The sequence below is a fragment of the Microtus ochrogaster genome, linkage group LG1 (assembly GCF_000317375.1).
Source record: "Microtus ochrogaster isolate Prairie Vole_2 linkage group LG1, MicOch1.0, whole genome shotgun sequence".
NCBI lineage: Eukaryota > Metazoa > Chordata > Mammalia > Rodentia > Cricetidae > Microtus > Microtus ochrogaster.
In genome coordinates, this window is record NC_022027.1 from 16,649,462 (window position 1) to 16,665,863 (window position 16,402).

Here is a 16,402-nt window from a genome sequence, read left to right on the forward strand (position 1 = left end):
TAATTTTAAAAAGAAAAATATAATGCTAAAAAGAAAGAATTTTTTTTTAAAAAAAGAAAATCTTTGATGATATTCCATCCTTGGTAAGATGCTTAATTCCTTTCTTATTACATTGTCAAAAATTTCTATTGCTATGAACACTTATGCATAGCTTTTAGTAAAGATGAGTTTTCACTTTTTCTTGTTATGTAACTGGCAGTATAGTTACTAGTTTTTACAGAACTAGTGAAACTGAGAGATACTCAGAGAAAGTGTTTCTCAGCATATTTACATTATTGTACATTTACAAAATGGTTTCTGGGGGCTGTGGTTTCAGAACAGGCTTATCAGTACTTTCCAGTGCATGGGGAGTATTATCTCGGTACAGTTTTGATTTGCATTTCCCTACTGCTGAATTCTGTTGAACATTATTTATATACACATTGAATTGTTGCATAACTGTAGAGAAAACTGTTCAAACTCTTTACAAAATTTTGAACTGTTATCATTTTATTGTTGAAATGTAAATTTTTCTATATATTCTGAACACTGTGTCTTTATCAAATACATTTGTTTCAGTATTTCCGTTTTAATGATGACACTTCTGGCTAAATTTTAAAATATGAAATCTCTGCTTCCTTAGTTTTTCCTTTGGGGTCGGAAGTTTCAGTGCTGTGTTTGAAACATTAGGCAATTAAAATGATGAAGATTTAAAACTGTTTTTCACAGTAGATTTCCAGAATTTGTTCTGGAATTATTTTGATTCTTTTTATTGCTTATTTGTTTTGGGGGTGTCATGTGTGTGTTATTTTGTTTTGAAAAGTGCAGCATATGGTACCCAGGATTGCACACGTGCTAAGCCCTGTGTGAGAACTATATTCTCAGGTCTCATTGTTTTCTCTATGATGTTGGTGAGCTTTCTTACTATATTTATAAAACCTGAGTCGTATTCTGCAATCCCTCTGCCACTTGTTGCAAAGATAGTATTTTCCCAGTCACCTGGCTTCTATAGATAGCCTCAAACAATAATGTAAGGTGTTTTTTTTTTCTCTTCTTTTTTAACTCTTAGAGTGAATCTGTTACTTTCTGCTTATTGTGTATGTTCCCCAACAAGCTGATAATCATAGATTTGGAATAAATATATAAATAATGCAAGTGATATTATCATGGTATAAACCACATTTAATTATAGTATTTGACAATCAAGCCAGTTATGTTATTGTTTTAGGCAGTGATCTTTCAAATCATACAGGAAAGTAGAAGCATAAAAAATATTTTCATTCATTATTATTCTATTGTCTCATATTTTTCCATGTACTTATGTTTAGCATTGTCTTTATGCTTTCATGTAGCTGTTAGGTAATTAATGTGTTTTTTTCATATATATCTGATCAGCCTCACTAATATTACTTCTTATATGTTCTGGTTTTAGACTGCTTATTGGAAAATACCTTAATTTTAATTTTAATTCTTTTCTAAAAAAATAACTTCATGAAACATAAAACTTATGATTGAAAACAATTTTCCCTCAGTTGTATTTCTAGCCCATTTCTTTCTCATGTCCACTGTGACACTCTCGTAAACAATAACTATTTATGAACTTCATATGGTCCTACATTAATACATTTCTTCAACCACACATCTTCCTCCTCATAATTTTTTCTACTTCAACTTACATAAATTAAATAATGAGCCATTTTAATAAAGAAGACAAAAATTAATTTCTCTTAACAATGTTTTCATAACTATGAAATAAGGACAGAGTAAAACTGTGCATCTTTAAAAACCATGTCATATTTAATAAAGTTTTGCTAATATCATAAATGTTGAGGCTAACAATGGGAGTAACTACCAGTCATATACACACATTAAGTTCACTGTTCACCATCTTTCTGCTTTGTATATATTAAGTCAGAAAGCGTCAGTAAGGCTGTTTTAACCTTCCAACAACTCACCAAAAGAAACATTGCTATAATACATGCATTAGAAATAAAGACGTAGAGACACCTTGAGCTTAAGTGATTTCTCAGGGTCACACACAAACTTCAAAATGATATTGATTCTCACAGTGAACGTATATTAACTATAACACTGGGAAGACAAAGCCAAGGAGATCCAAACTGTGTTGTGGAATAATCTTTTTGTACACTGTGAGGTTGTGTCTTTTATAAAGAGGTAAATGGCCAATAGCATGGCAATGAGATGTTAGGCAGAACTTCTGAAAAGAAAGGGAAAAAGAGGAGATGAATCTTGGTGTGGGAGAGATGCCAGAGGAACTGGAAAGGAAGCCAGACATGCAGGAAGAGAGGTAAAAACCATGAGCCACGAGGTAACAAGTAGATTAATAGCACTTGGTTAATTTATGTTATTAGAGCTTGCTAGAAATAATCCTAAACTAATGCCGAGCTTCTATAATTAGTATAAGCTCTGTGCATGATTTGGGGACTGGCAGTACAAGAAAGTCTGCAACAAAACCAAAACAACAACAACAACAAAAAAAACAAAAAACAAACAACAACAACAACAGCAAAAAAAAAAAAACCTGCCTACATTACTTAGATCTCCATCTTTCTGTGCTTTGATTTGAGGGAAAAGAATTCTGCACCTTTGCTTAGACTTTGAGATCAGTTCCATTTATATGCTCTGTCAGAACAGCTAGGCGCTGTCCTTCATGCTTTCCTTCTTACCTGGTATCTTAAAGCAAATGTATTAAGTGGAACAACTCAGTGACTGTGCTCTACCATACATTTTAAAGAACTTCAAGCTGCCAGTGTTCACTTGGCCATCATTTGAGGACTACACCCTTACAGTGCTATTTGAAATACCATGAATTTTGCTTCCTCTTGTATATAGTTTGAAAATAGCATAAAATTTCTTCTTATGTATTCTTATTATTCTAGTTCCATATGGCATTCCAGTTCTTTCTCTAGACATAGTCATTAATATCTATTTTGGGCAAACATCCACATAGTTCTTCAATTGGCTGAGAAATGGAAGAGTGCAACAATGCCTCAGGCCAGCACTAGAATTAATTTGATAAGACAGGGAAGGCCAATTATCAGGACAGGCACGTGTAACTTTTTCTTCCCCAGTGAGGAAACTCTTGGAAACTAGCTCTAAGATAAATGGTCCCGAGAAAGTCATTGCCCATAAAAGTATACTATGGGTGTCAAAACCATTTGATGTCTTTATTGCTTAGTTATTACATAGAATTAAATATATAAATCGCTTTATTAACATTTGGTTTCTATGTGTAGGCAACCTTTGAAGTAGAATCGCTTTTTAACTATATTTATATATTATAAACCAGATTATTTTTTCCCTAGAACATGAGCCCACACCTCCATCTGTGTGTTTATATTTACTTTCTTCTCTTATGCTACTATTAATAAAAGTTAGATTGTCATGGCAAACAATTTCATTCTTCCTCATCTTTCATCTCAACAAATACGAATTGGTGTGCTAATAGATTGAAGATATTTCTCTAATTAATATGTTAAAAAATATCACATCATTGGTGTCAGGTGTATACTGTAGTGCTTCAATAAATAAGATAAAGTGAAAAAGAATATTATTTAAATATATGATTTGTGGTTTTGTAAAATATCTTCACATCAAAAAATACTAAAAAGTTAGTTGTGTTGGTGAGTAATAACATTTCTGTTAAAGTAGCCTTAGATGTTGAAAGCAGAGCAATAATTAGAATTTCAGTACATTTTGGACATAATTCAAGCCTAAAATGATATATTTGATGAGGATATTCTCATCAACTTATTTTATTTGAAAGCAGCAGATACCAATGACCACCTTCCAAGCATTATGAGTGATTATGCTTCATTTTCAGCTGCCACTACACACTCAACACTAGATTTGCTTTAGGGGAGTCTCATTATTTTTCCCCGCGGTAAAGATACACAACAGAAATGTAAGGTGCTTATTATCTGAAATAACATCCCTTTCTATATTTAAATTATTGAAAAATAACTAGTGTTTTTAAGACCAAAAATTCAGAAATAAAAGTCCCAAGTAAGTTTCAAACATTCATTTGAAATCCTGGGGATTCACACAAAGCTATCCATGTGTTGGGCAAGTTAGAGCAGGAAGAGTAAAAGTAGACGTGCTTCATTCAGGACTGGAACCCTTTACCTAGACTGGGAAGAAGAAAGCAATGGTACCTAAAACAAACAATAAATGTTACTGTCACACCTGGAAGTGATTCAGTACCAAAATTTCACAGGTACATCGGAGATTTCTCCACATCAGAGATTCTTTAGCTGAATTCCAGGATAGTATATGGTTTTATTAATCCTTCTTGCGAGTACATCCATTTTCAAGCAATTAACAAGAATCATTGTTAGGCTTTATTCCGGGAAACTTCATCTAAGATAATAAGAACAAAGGCATCATTAACATTCTTTCATGGTTTTACTTAATTTATAAGAACCTCAGGCCTCTGAATGTAGCCTCTTCCAGTTTACCAAAGCTCAACTTCTCTGGGATAACTCAAATTTCATGTGGTAAATTTTCATGTTTAGCTCTTGTGGTCATGGAGATTTGTAGCTCACATGGGAGGAATTCATTCCATTATGGTTGAAATTCTTTCCCCTCTTAGCCATGTAAATATTAAAATCGGGAGAAAAAGAAGGAAAAAATAACTATGTTAATTGTGTGGCAAACACCGTAGTAGTAGACAGTTTGTTTATACAGTAGTTTCATTAACTTTCTGAATAGTTTTTTTGTTACCTGAGAAATAGAGAAATCTATAGTCCAGAAATGCTAGATGATTCTTAATTCAGAATTAGGACTGAGGACAAATAGCCAATGTAGAAGGGATATGGCTATAAATTTCAAATCTATAGTGATCAGAAAATTCAAGTATAGAAAAGCTCCATGATCTGACTATTAAGATAGATTTTCAGTTAGCATAAATCTTCCATGAAAAATTTGGACTAGTGTGATACTGTATTCTCTGCTTCGTACTTTATGTCTACCAGCTGATTTTAATTGAAAACCAATTCATGAGGAAATAGAGTAGAACTTCTAGGATATTAGACAAAATAATGAGGCTTTGTAGGTAAAACAAAAAAACAAAAAACACCAGAATATAAAAAAAGATGCTAATGCACATGTATCAATATTCAATGTAAAAAATGCCTTCAATTCCTTATTCTGAAGACAAAGTAGTGGATTGAATTAAACTGCAGAATGTACCTATGCTCCTTTAAAGAAGTTCATAATTTCTGACAGAGCAGACTTCAAGTGAAAGTTGTATAGAAGTGACTGAAGATTACTTCATATTTATTAGGGAAGCAATTTATCATGAGTGTAAAACATTTTGCTAAATAAACATGCCTAGAATCATCAGCACATTTCATGGAAATAAGAGCAAAGCACAAAGTACGAACAACAAAATAGTAGGTGATTTAAATATGTTTCATTTACCAAGTTATGGGGGAAAAAAACAAAAAAAAATCAATGAAGAAACAACAGAGTTAAAAGAAAACAAATTTAAACAGATTAGCTGACAGCCACAGAACATTCCACGCATACAAATTTTTGTCACCAGACCCCAGGATTTCCCCTAAAACAGGCCATATTTTAATGCACAAAGCAAGCCTTAATACAAACAATTAAAATAATTTATTTTACATAACCATTTGTGGACAGAGGTTTCTGTCCTGCCCAGTCCTGCAATAAACACACAAAAACTATACTATTTGCAATACTGTTTGGCCAATAGCTTAAGCGCATTGTTAGATAGCTCTTATATCCTAAACTAACCCATTTCCACTAATCTGTGTATCACCATGAGGCTCGTGGTCTACCTGCGCGGTTCCAGTTGGCAGCTCCCATCTTTCCCTTCTGGCGGCTACATGGCAGCTCCCTGATGTTGCTTACTTTCTCCTCCTCTATCTGCTTGGAACTCCTGACTTGCTCTATTCTGCGGTGCCACTGGCCGAAACACATTCATTCATTAACCAACAGAATCAACACACAGACAGAAACACTTCCCACACCAACCATCATCTTAGAGTAACTATTGCTGTGATGAAAAGCTGTAACTAAGGCAACTTGGGGAAGAAAATACTTATTCAGCATGTCCTTCCAGATCACAGTTCATCAGAGAGAGTCAGGCCAGGAATTCAAGTAGGTCAGAAAGCTGGAAGCAGGGGATCATGCAGGGGCTCATCAGCACCATGGATGGGTGCTGCCTCATGCCTTGCTTCCTATGGCTTGCTCATTCTGTTTTTGTTTTCTTTTCATTTGTTCATTTTTAAAAAAGAAAACAAACTATCTTTTTTTCATTATACATGTCAGTCCAAGTTCCCAATCCCTCTCCTTTTCCCATTCCCTCCACCTACCTTCCCACCTCACCCCAATCCAATCCTCAGACAGAGTAAGGCACATGACTTTGGGGAAGTTCCAAGGTCCTCTCTACTATATCTAGGCTGAGCCAGGTATCCATCCAATGAAAATAGGTTCACCAAAAGCCAGTATATGCAGTAGGGATATATCTTGGTGCCACTACCAGTGGCCATTCAGTCTACCCCAGAAATACAACTCACAATCAGAGGGACTAGTTCGGGCCTATGCTTGTTTCTTCCCAGTCCAGCTGGAGTTTGTGAGCTCCCATTAACTCAGGTAAATTGCTTCAGTGGGTGAAACATAGTCTTGACCTCTTTGCTCATATTCTTATTTCTTCCACTCTTCAACTGAACTTTGGGAACTCGGTCCAGTGCTCCGATGTGGGTCTCTGCCTCTATTTCCATCAGTTGCTGGATGAAGGTTCTAGGGTGACATTTAAGATATTTAGCAGTCTGACTACAGGGGAAGTCAAGATCAAGCACCTTCTCCTCTATTGCTGAAGTTCTTAGCTGAGGTTATCTTTGTGGATTCCTGGGAATTTCTCTAGAACCAGGTTTCTTGCTATCCTTATAATGGGTCTCTTAGTCAAGACATCTTTTTCCTTGCTCTTTTATTTCTCTTTCCTCCTTCTCAACTATCCTATTCCCTCAAGTTTTCCTCAACATTCCCCTTTTCTACTACTCTTCCACTTCCACTTTCTCTTCTCCCCTGTACCTCCATGCTCCCAGTTTTGTCATATGATCTTCTCTTTTGACTTTCCAGGTGGATCTATATGTTTTTCTTAGGGTTCACCTTATTACTTAGCTTCTCTAGGAACTTAAACTACAGGCTCAATATCCTTTACTTACAGCTAGTATCCACTTCTGAATGAGTACATGCCATATTCATTTTTGGGTCTGGGTTACCTCACTCAGGATAGTGTTTTCTAATTCCCTTCATTTGCTTGCAAAATTCAAGATGTCATTGCTTTTTACCGCTGAGTACTACTCTAATGTGTATATATGCCATATTTTTTTATCCATTCTTAGGTTGAGGGGCATCTAGGTTGTTTCCAGGTTCTGGCTATTACAAATAATGCTACTATGAACAGTAGTTGTACAAATGCCTTTGTAGTATTACTTAGCACCTTTTGTGTATATGCCCAAGAGTAGTATTGCTGAATCCTGAGATGGGTTGATTGCCAATACTGATTTCCAAAGTGGTTGCATAAGTTTGCATTCTCACAAGCAGTGGGTGAGCATTCCCCTTATTCCACATCCTCTCCAGCATAAGCTAACATTCGTGGGGTTTTTTTGTATTTTTTTTTTTATCTTAGCCATTCTGAAAGTTGTAAGATGGTATCTCAGCGTCGTTTGGCTTTGCATTTCCCTAATGGCTAAGGATGTGAACATTCCTTAAGTATCTTTTGGCCATTTGAGATTCTTATGTTGAGAATTCTCTTTTTAATTCTATACCCCATTTTTCACTTGCGTTATTTAGAGTTTTGATCTCTAATTTTGAGTTCTTTATATATTTTGGAGATCAGTCCTTTGTCTGATGTAGGGTTGGTGAAAATCTTTTCTCATTCATTAGGCTGCTTTTGTGTCTTATTGACTGTGTTCTTTGCTTTTCAGAAGCTTCTCAGTTTCAGGAAGTCCCATTTTTTATTGTTGCTCTCAGTGTCTGTGCTACTGGTGTTATACTTAGAAAGTGGTCTCCTGTGCCCATGCATTGAAGACTACTTTTGATTTTCTCTTTAATCAGGTTCAATGTGATCGTATTTATATTGAGGTCTTTAATCCATTTATACTTGAGTTTTATGCATGGCGATAGATATGGACCTATTTTTATTCTTCTATATGTTGACATCCAGTTATGCCAGCACCATTTGTTGAAGATACTTCCTTTTTCCCATCATATAATTTTAGTTTCTTTGTCAAAAATCAGGTGTTTATAGGTGTGTGGATTAATATCCAGGTCTTTGATTTAATTCCATTGGTTAACCTCCCTGTTTTTATTCCAGTACCAAGTTGTTTTTACTACTGTAGCTTTATAATAGAGCTTGCTGTCAGAGATGGTGATGCCTCTGGAAGTTCCTTTAATCGTACAGGATTGTTTTGGCTATCCTGAGTTTTTTTGTTTTTCCATATGAAGTTGATTATTGTTCTTTCAAGGTCTGTGAACAATTGTGTAGGGATTTTGATGGGGATTATATTGAATCTATAGATTGCTTTTGGTAGGATTGCCATTTTTACTATGTTGATCCTACATATCCAAAAACATGCGAGATGTTTTCATTTTATTTCTGGGTTCTCTCCCATGAGTCATTAATTAAGAAAATGCCTATAAGGCTGCTGTCTGATCTTGTAGAAACATTTTCTTAATTGAGGTTTGTTCTTCTCTGATACCTTTATCTTGTATTATGTTTACATAAATCTAGCCAGCACAATCACAATAGAATAAAGCTTGAGTAAGAGTAAAACGTATAGAAAATCAATAAACATGAAGATAAGTTAATACACAGTTGAGTGATTAATGGGTAATGTTGTTTAGAGAAAATTTTTCTGTTTTTTAAAATTATTTTATTTAATTAATTTTCCTCAACCCAATAGCAGGTTCTCCTCCCTTCTTCCTTTCCTCCAAGTGCCCTCCTAGATCTCCCCTTTTTCTCACCCTCCAATCTACTCCTTCTCATTTTTCCTCGGAAAAGGGCAGACCTCCCATGTATACCAGATATACTTTGGTATATCTAGTTTCAGTAAGATTAGATATTTCTTCTCATATTAAGGCTGAACAAGGCACCCAACATGAGCAAAGGGTCCCTAAAGGAGGTAACAGAGTCAGAAACTGTCTCTTCTTCCAATGTTATGAGACCAACAAGATGACTAAGCTATACAATAGTAACATTAATGCAGAGAGAGCCTATATCAGTCCCATGAGAACTCTCTGACTAGTGGTTCACTCTTTGTGAGTGCTTATGAGTCCATGTTAGTCGATTCTGTGTGTGTGTGTGTGTGTTGTCATCCTTAGCCCCTTTGATTCCCACAATCTTTCCTTCCCCTCTTCCACAGGATTCTCCGAGGTCTGCTTAAGGTTTGGCTATGTATTTCTGCATCTTTTTTCATCTGTTCCTGGGTTGAGGCCTACAGAGATTTTTTTTTCTTTTTGCAAATTGCTAGATTAAAAAATATGAAAATACAAACAATTAGAACAGTGGTTCTCAACCTGTTGTTCGTGACACTTCTTGGGGCAAACTGACCTTTCACAGTGCTTGCCTAAGACAATTTGCATATCAGATATTTACAGGTGAGACTTAATGAAATTAAACAAGATGGTTCAAACTACTGAAATAGATCTGTGAGGAGCAAAGGAAGTGAAACACCAATAAAGTGTCTCCAAGAAAAAGGGGCCCATGAATAGGTGTGCTTCTTGACCCCAAACAAGAATGAGCGATAATGAAACTAAGCATAGCAAAGCTATAAAACTCATATTATGGATCTATTAATCTGAAACCAAAAGCACTAAAAATAAAGCATACACACTCACGTGCACACACACACACACACACACACACACACACACACACACACACACACACACATTACAGTTCAAACTCCTGAGGGGGGAAAACAATACATGAATTATAATTAAATTATTTGTTAGCAGAGTACACATTTAAAGTGATAAAACATTAACATTTTGGCTTCATTCCAGGGATGCACAGATGGTTCAGCATATGAAAAATCAGTAAATATGATATGGCACATAAATAGAATTAAAGACACAAATCAAGTGATTCTTTTAGAAATACAGAAAGGGCCTTCGACCAAGTGTAAATTCTTTATTATAAAGGTCATGAAAGAAACTAAAAGTCATAAGATTATTCCTCAACTTAATCAAAGGTATAAAAGACAAACTATAGGCAACATTACAATAAACAGGGATAAACAAAAAGAACTTCTTTGAAAATCAGAAATCTCACAAGAATGTCCACTCTGTTCACTCACTCAATATTGGTCTTAACATTTTAGTCAAATATTAAATCAAAAGAAAGAAATAGAAGTGTTACAAAAAGGAAAGGCAGAAAGAACCCACACTATTCGTGCTTGTTGAAAATGTGACCCTCTGCCTACAGATACCTAAAATAAAGACAGAAATGTCTTAAAATTTATAAACAATAATAAGAATTATTATAAATAAATAAAAATATATAAGAAAAGTTACATAATCAGCATATTTTATATTGCCACAATAAATAGGCTAAAAGTAAATGAAAGAAAGAATATTTAATTTTGTGAAATCAGCACACATTAAAAAGTAAAAACTAGGAATAAATGTGAACAAGATTTAAAGGTATGTACAATGATACCCTTAAAACATTGTCAAAACTGAAAATTAGAACATACAAAAATTTTTGCTTACTCAATTTTTGTGTGATATTGTAAAATGATTGTAATAACCATATAAGTTAATAGATCCAATGCAATTTTCATCACAATGCTACTGACTCTCTTTTTTATTGATTTTATTCAGCTATACATTTTTCTCTGCCTTACTCCCCTTCAGCCCTTTCCCATGATCCACATGCTCCCAATTTACTCACGAGATCCTGTCTTTTTCTACTTCCCATGAAGATTAGATCCATGTATGTCTCTCTTAGGGTACTCATTGAGGTCCAGGTTCCTTGGGATTGTGATTTTTAGGCTAGTTTACTTTGCATTATGTCATTGACTTTCTTTACAGAATCTGACAGTAAAGCCCTAGCAATTATTACAGTATTAGCTATTAACTTTTCTGCTGGCATTTATCTTGGAGAAAAGAAGGTGAGGACTCTAACAGTTTTAAACTCCCAGTAACTATATGGATGAGAGTAATGGGGTTCATTATACCTACTAGAGAGATCAGACAGAGGTAGATTTTATGTTAGTGTGAAGGAAAAGAGGAAACTCATATCACTTTGTGTGTTCAACTGTATGATATGGTGGTCCACAGGTTGTGATGCCAAAACAATATCAATGTCTTAAATCCAGAACCTATAGATATTTAATATTCACTTATTGCAAAGCAAACTTGGAAAATATTACATCTCTTCTCTCTTCAGTGGTGAAGACTTTCTTCATTTTTGTAGGTCAATGTAATCACAAATAATTACAAGTACAAAATCAAAGATCATAGTTTGCATGTCCTGGAGCCATAGAATTCAAGACCATCAAGAGAGTGGAAAAAGTGAGTATACAAATTATTTTGTGGTACTTCATGAAGAATTTATTCCAGTAACACTTTGAGTTCAAGAGTCCTGACCTCTCCAGCTGGAAGGTAAAACACAACTCTTCCATGAAGCAAAGAAGTTTGTGGCAATTTGTTACAACTAAAATAAAAATTTGTTATCTATGCATACCAATTATAGAGAGGATTATGCTCTCATATTGAAAATTAGTTGTAATGTTCTAGGAAATATCTATTAGTCCTAAGATTATATTACTTAAAACCTAAATCAAATAAATAAAAGCCCTTAGACTATTATGGAACCTAGATATCATAAGACATCATGGTGTAATCAAATATTTTACAAACCATGGTTGGTTTGGATTTTCCAGTTCTCCATGCCAACTGAAATATGTTTTTATTTTTCTTCTAAATCAACTCATTTACTTTCACCTTATCAATTTTACCTTCAGAGAAAACATCACAAAATTTTCAAAAAGTAAGATTATGATCACTTTTTGAACAGCTGGATATGTTTATAGAAACAAAATAAACATATCAATAATGTAGTACATGTGGTATTGCATTCAAAGTGCCTTTTATTCATTGTTTAAGACTCTGATCAGAAATCTAGATAAAATTAGGAAGAGCTAAGAAAATACCAGACCTTTTCCCATCCTGTGACTTTCTTATGATTTTGAAAAAGAAATTGGCATAACAATTGTTCTGTTATGAAATTCAGCATATTGGGAAATAGCTGTGAGCTTCCTCTTCAGAGTCACAAGTGATCCACAAGCCATAATCTGATTACTTTATAGGTGGAAAGTCCTTAGGCAAAGTTTCTTTATCACTAGCACTCCTGAGATCCTGCACAATAATTTCAGTGCTCTATATCATGTTTTCCCACAACAATAAACAAATATGTTCACATCAGATCATTATAATCAAGATTATAAATATTCATTCACTAAACAATAGAAATTGGATTATAATTTAAATCTTAAAAGTTGAAAGACAGTTTTGAGTTCTATATTAATAAATCCTATTTTTTTTTCTCTATAAGAGATTAGAAAGCAAGGGTCAAAACAATCTAATATTTAAAGAGACAGTACAGACAGTCATAGATTAAAAGGAGTAAAGAAAAATAAGCCACATAAAATGAAAAATTCACAGAGAGTCTGGATTCTGTATACTATTCTGTTTTATTTTAATTTTTTGTCTGTAAAGGCACTAAGTAACCAACATATGTTTTTAAAGGTATCTTGGTTTCAAAATGAAGAACTAAAGATATGTTGCTTTGAAAAAGTTCTTCTTTTGTTTCCACAGAGGATGAGAACATATGGAATACTTCCAGACTAATAGAATTTGATGGACCAAGAACCCCTGTAAGGTCACCTTGAACACCCCTCATAAAATTACTTTGCACAACTGCTGCCTGAGATGAACCTAGCACACAGGATACACCATAAAAGACAAGATTACCAGCACCCCCAATCAGAAGGAAGTAGTCTAGAGAACCATACCCATATTCCCAAAATTATTTACAAATGTTTGTTTACATTTAAAGGGGGTTATGCTATAGAGATTTTCATTGGTATGGATCTTGGTATATTGATAAAAATTTAAGATCAATTTTGTTCTATGTATCCTTCTGCTCTTGATTAAGCTATTGTGTTTGTGCAGATCATTAAAATGTAATGTATAAAATTAAGAAATATAGGCTAATAGGTTTAGTTCATTATTGTCATGGTGATAACCATGGTGTCACGCAGGCCGACATCATGCTGGAGAAGCAACTGAGAGTCCTACATTTTGATCTACAAGCAGCAGAAGGACACTGTGTGTCACATGGAGAATAGTGTGAACATAAGGTTACAAAGCCTGCCTCCATAGTGACACAATTCCTTCAAGAAGGCCACACTTACTAAGAGTGTCACTCCCTATGGGACAAGCATTTAAACACATGAGTCCATGGAAAGCATCTTAGTCAAACAATCACACATAGAATTTTTAGTCCTTAATATTATTCATATCAAGTTGAAAATATTTGAGTACAGTTAGGTTTTTTAAAATATCAGACTAATCAAATTCCACACAAGCTTCTCATATAAATCAAGAAAAACTATTTCTGGAAACTTTTAATGAGCATTTTCTGGAAGGGGTCATATGATAAATATTTTAAGCTTTGTAAACTATATAGTTTTAGGGTACATATGCTAGTGTGTCATAGCAGGAAAATAGCCAAAGGAAGGCACTATTCCTCTTATTAATATAGGCTTAAAAGAAAAACTTTCTATGCATTTAAGTACAAATATTTCAGAGGCGGCTAGACCATATGTTTAACTAGGAAGTCAATGTTAGTGGCACCAGAGATATACTGAAGGAGAGTAAGCCACTGAGAGATTACTCATACTCAAGTGGCTAGCTCCATACTCAGACCTATGTGAGTATCCACAGTTAAACTAAGTGTGTCACAAAATAGAAGAAACAAGACAAAACAAAATAAAATAGCCCTGAATGTATATGAAAGTAGAATGGGAGATTGGTGGGAATAAAAGAGGCTTATGGGACATGTGGAGAAGACAGGAGGTAGAGGAGGAATGAATTTTGAAAAGAAGGCCTTTTATACATGTATGAATTAAATTCAGTTAAATTCAATTAAATTAAAATTGTATTCTTTCCCATGGGCCATGCAGAATTACCTTTTCTAACCTCCTAAATGAAATTAGGTTTCCATATTCGATTTTTTTCAAGGCATCTTACACTTTCCCCTTCATAGCCAGTATTAAACTGGATGACTTTACTTTGATATTTATATTTATTTTAAAACTATGTTGTTATCATTAGATTGAAAGCTAAAGACAGGCTGGGCTATTGACTCCCTTCTTCAATATAATACGTGCGAGTTTCCTTTATAATGCTCAACACACTCTAGAAAATGTATGGAAATCTGTTGAAGTTTGTATCAGATTCTTTTCTATGAAACAGTTATATGAAAACTGGCAATTGTTTTACCCGAAAATACAAAGTAAATGAATGAACATAATTTTCTAAAAGAAAAATTAAGTCTAAGCATGTTGAGAACAAAATAATTTCATCAGTTTATGCGTCCTGGCCTTCTGTTGCACACTTCCACCTTCTTGTCTCATTTAACATAGTTTAGCACCACTCTCAATGAAGCATCATCATCAGTTTCTCCAGGGACACAGTTAAAACAATACCTCCTTTGTCATTCATCATCTTATGCTTTCACTTTAAGAAAAGTAATTCTATTTTCTCCAAAAAGTCTCTTGGTAATTCCTTTGGGTTCAGAAAAGGAAATGACACTTGCAATTCTAAGCATTTCTAATTGTTTTAGAGAGCTTCTAGGTGCAGAAATTTCTGATTTGATCTTCTAAGGAACACATACTTTTTATATTATTATTACTCAAAGACAAAGAAAACCTCAGCAAGCTAAATCATGTTTATTTGGCAAAAGTAGTAATTATTTTTTCAGATAAAAAGTTTCAATTTATGTATCTGTGGAATTTTTAGCTGCACCCCATTTATATTTGTCTACAGCTAGATAAAGAAAGATACCAAGATAGCAAGCCAATTGGGACAAGAAATAATTTGGTTTTTTTTCAAGAGTCTGAATTTTGATTGCTAAGATGTTCCAAAGGGATATCAAGTAGAATGCTATTATCACTTGTGAAACTACTTAATTGCATCTCTCTATTCTTATATATATTTCTTAAACTTGAGATGATAAGCTATTGCTTTTCTTTGTCATAAAAGATAATTTAATTAGTTTACTGCTAGGAAATAAGGCTGCTCAGAATTTGCATGGTTATAATTCTGTGTGTGCTGGCATGTCCCAGTTTGAATTTTAAATAAAGCTTTAAATATCTTATGGGACTATATTTCACATTTTTCTTTTATTGGGATGGAAATAGTAAGTGTATGTCAGGGGAGCATAGAGGTAATAATGGTTGTTGTAGGTGAAAGAGTGTCACCTGAGAATGCAAGAAGAAAAAAAAATTAATGTAAGGGAAGGGGCGAAGAGCAAACTGATACTAATTATGGTGATGCATAGTTAAAATGTATTTTTCAACATTAGAGTAAAATTCCATTTTGAGTAGAATGACTGATACTCAATAATATTTCCATTTAAGTGACACCTGTATGTATTGTAATAAAACATGTTAAATTAAGACAGTGTTTGTGTAGGAAGTCCTTCTATAAATGTGTTGCTTTTATTTGTTAGTGGATAATGAAAGCCTATAGCAGGGAAGAACAGACCTAGATGGGGAAAACTAAAATGAATTCTGGGAGAAAAGAGGCAGAGGCAAAGAAATGCCATGGAGCCACCAGAAAAGGAAGATGCAAGCTGACAACTGGAACCTTGCTAATAGGCCACAAGCCTCATGGTAAAATATAAAATAATAGAAATGGGTTAATTTAAGAGCTAAGAGTGAGCTAGAAATATTCATAAACTAATAGGCTAAGCCGTGATTTAAATAATATAGTTTCTGTTTGATTATTTTGACTCTGGGCAGCTGGAAACAAAAAAGCAGTCTCTTACAACAAATTGGCACTGCAGCATGGGCTCACTAAATCCACATAAAACCTGAAAGGGCTTAGAATGGAATTCTAGACACTAAAAAACAAAGTTTACCTACACTTTTTTCAGATGGGTTCTGCTTGCTTACAGCATGCCACAGCTTTATAATAATAATTAATAATAATAATAATAATAATAATAATAATAAATTTTGGTTACAAATCATCACTTTCTGGTTTACCAGCCCATAGGGCTCTGACTTTTTTGGGAGGTCTGGCTATGGAGCACTTAAATGGGGCTTGTGAGCAGAGTGCTACAAATTCCTTAATG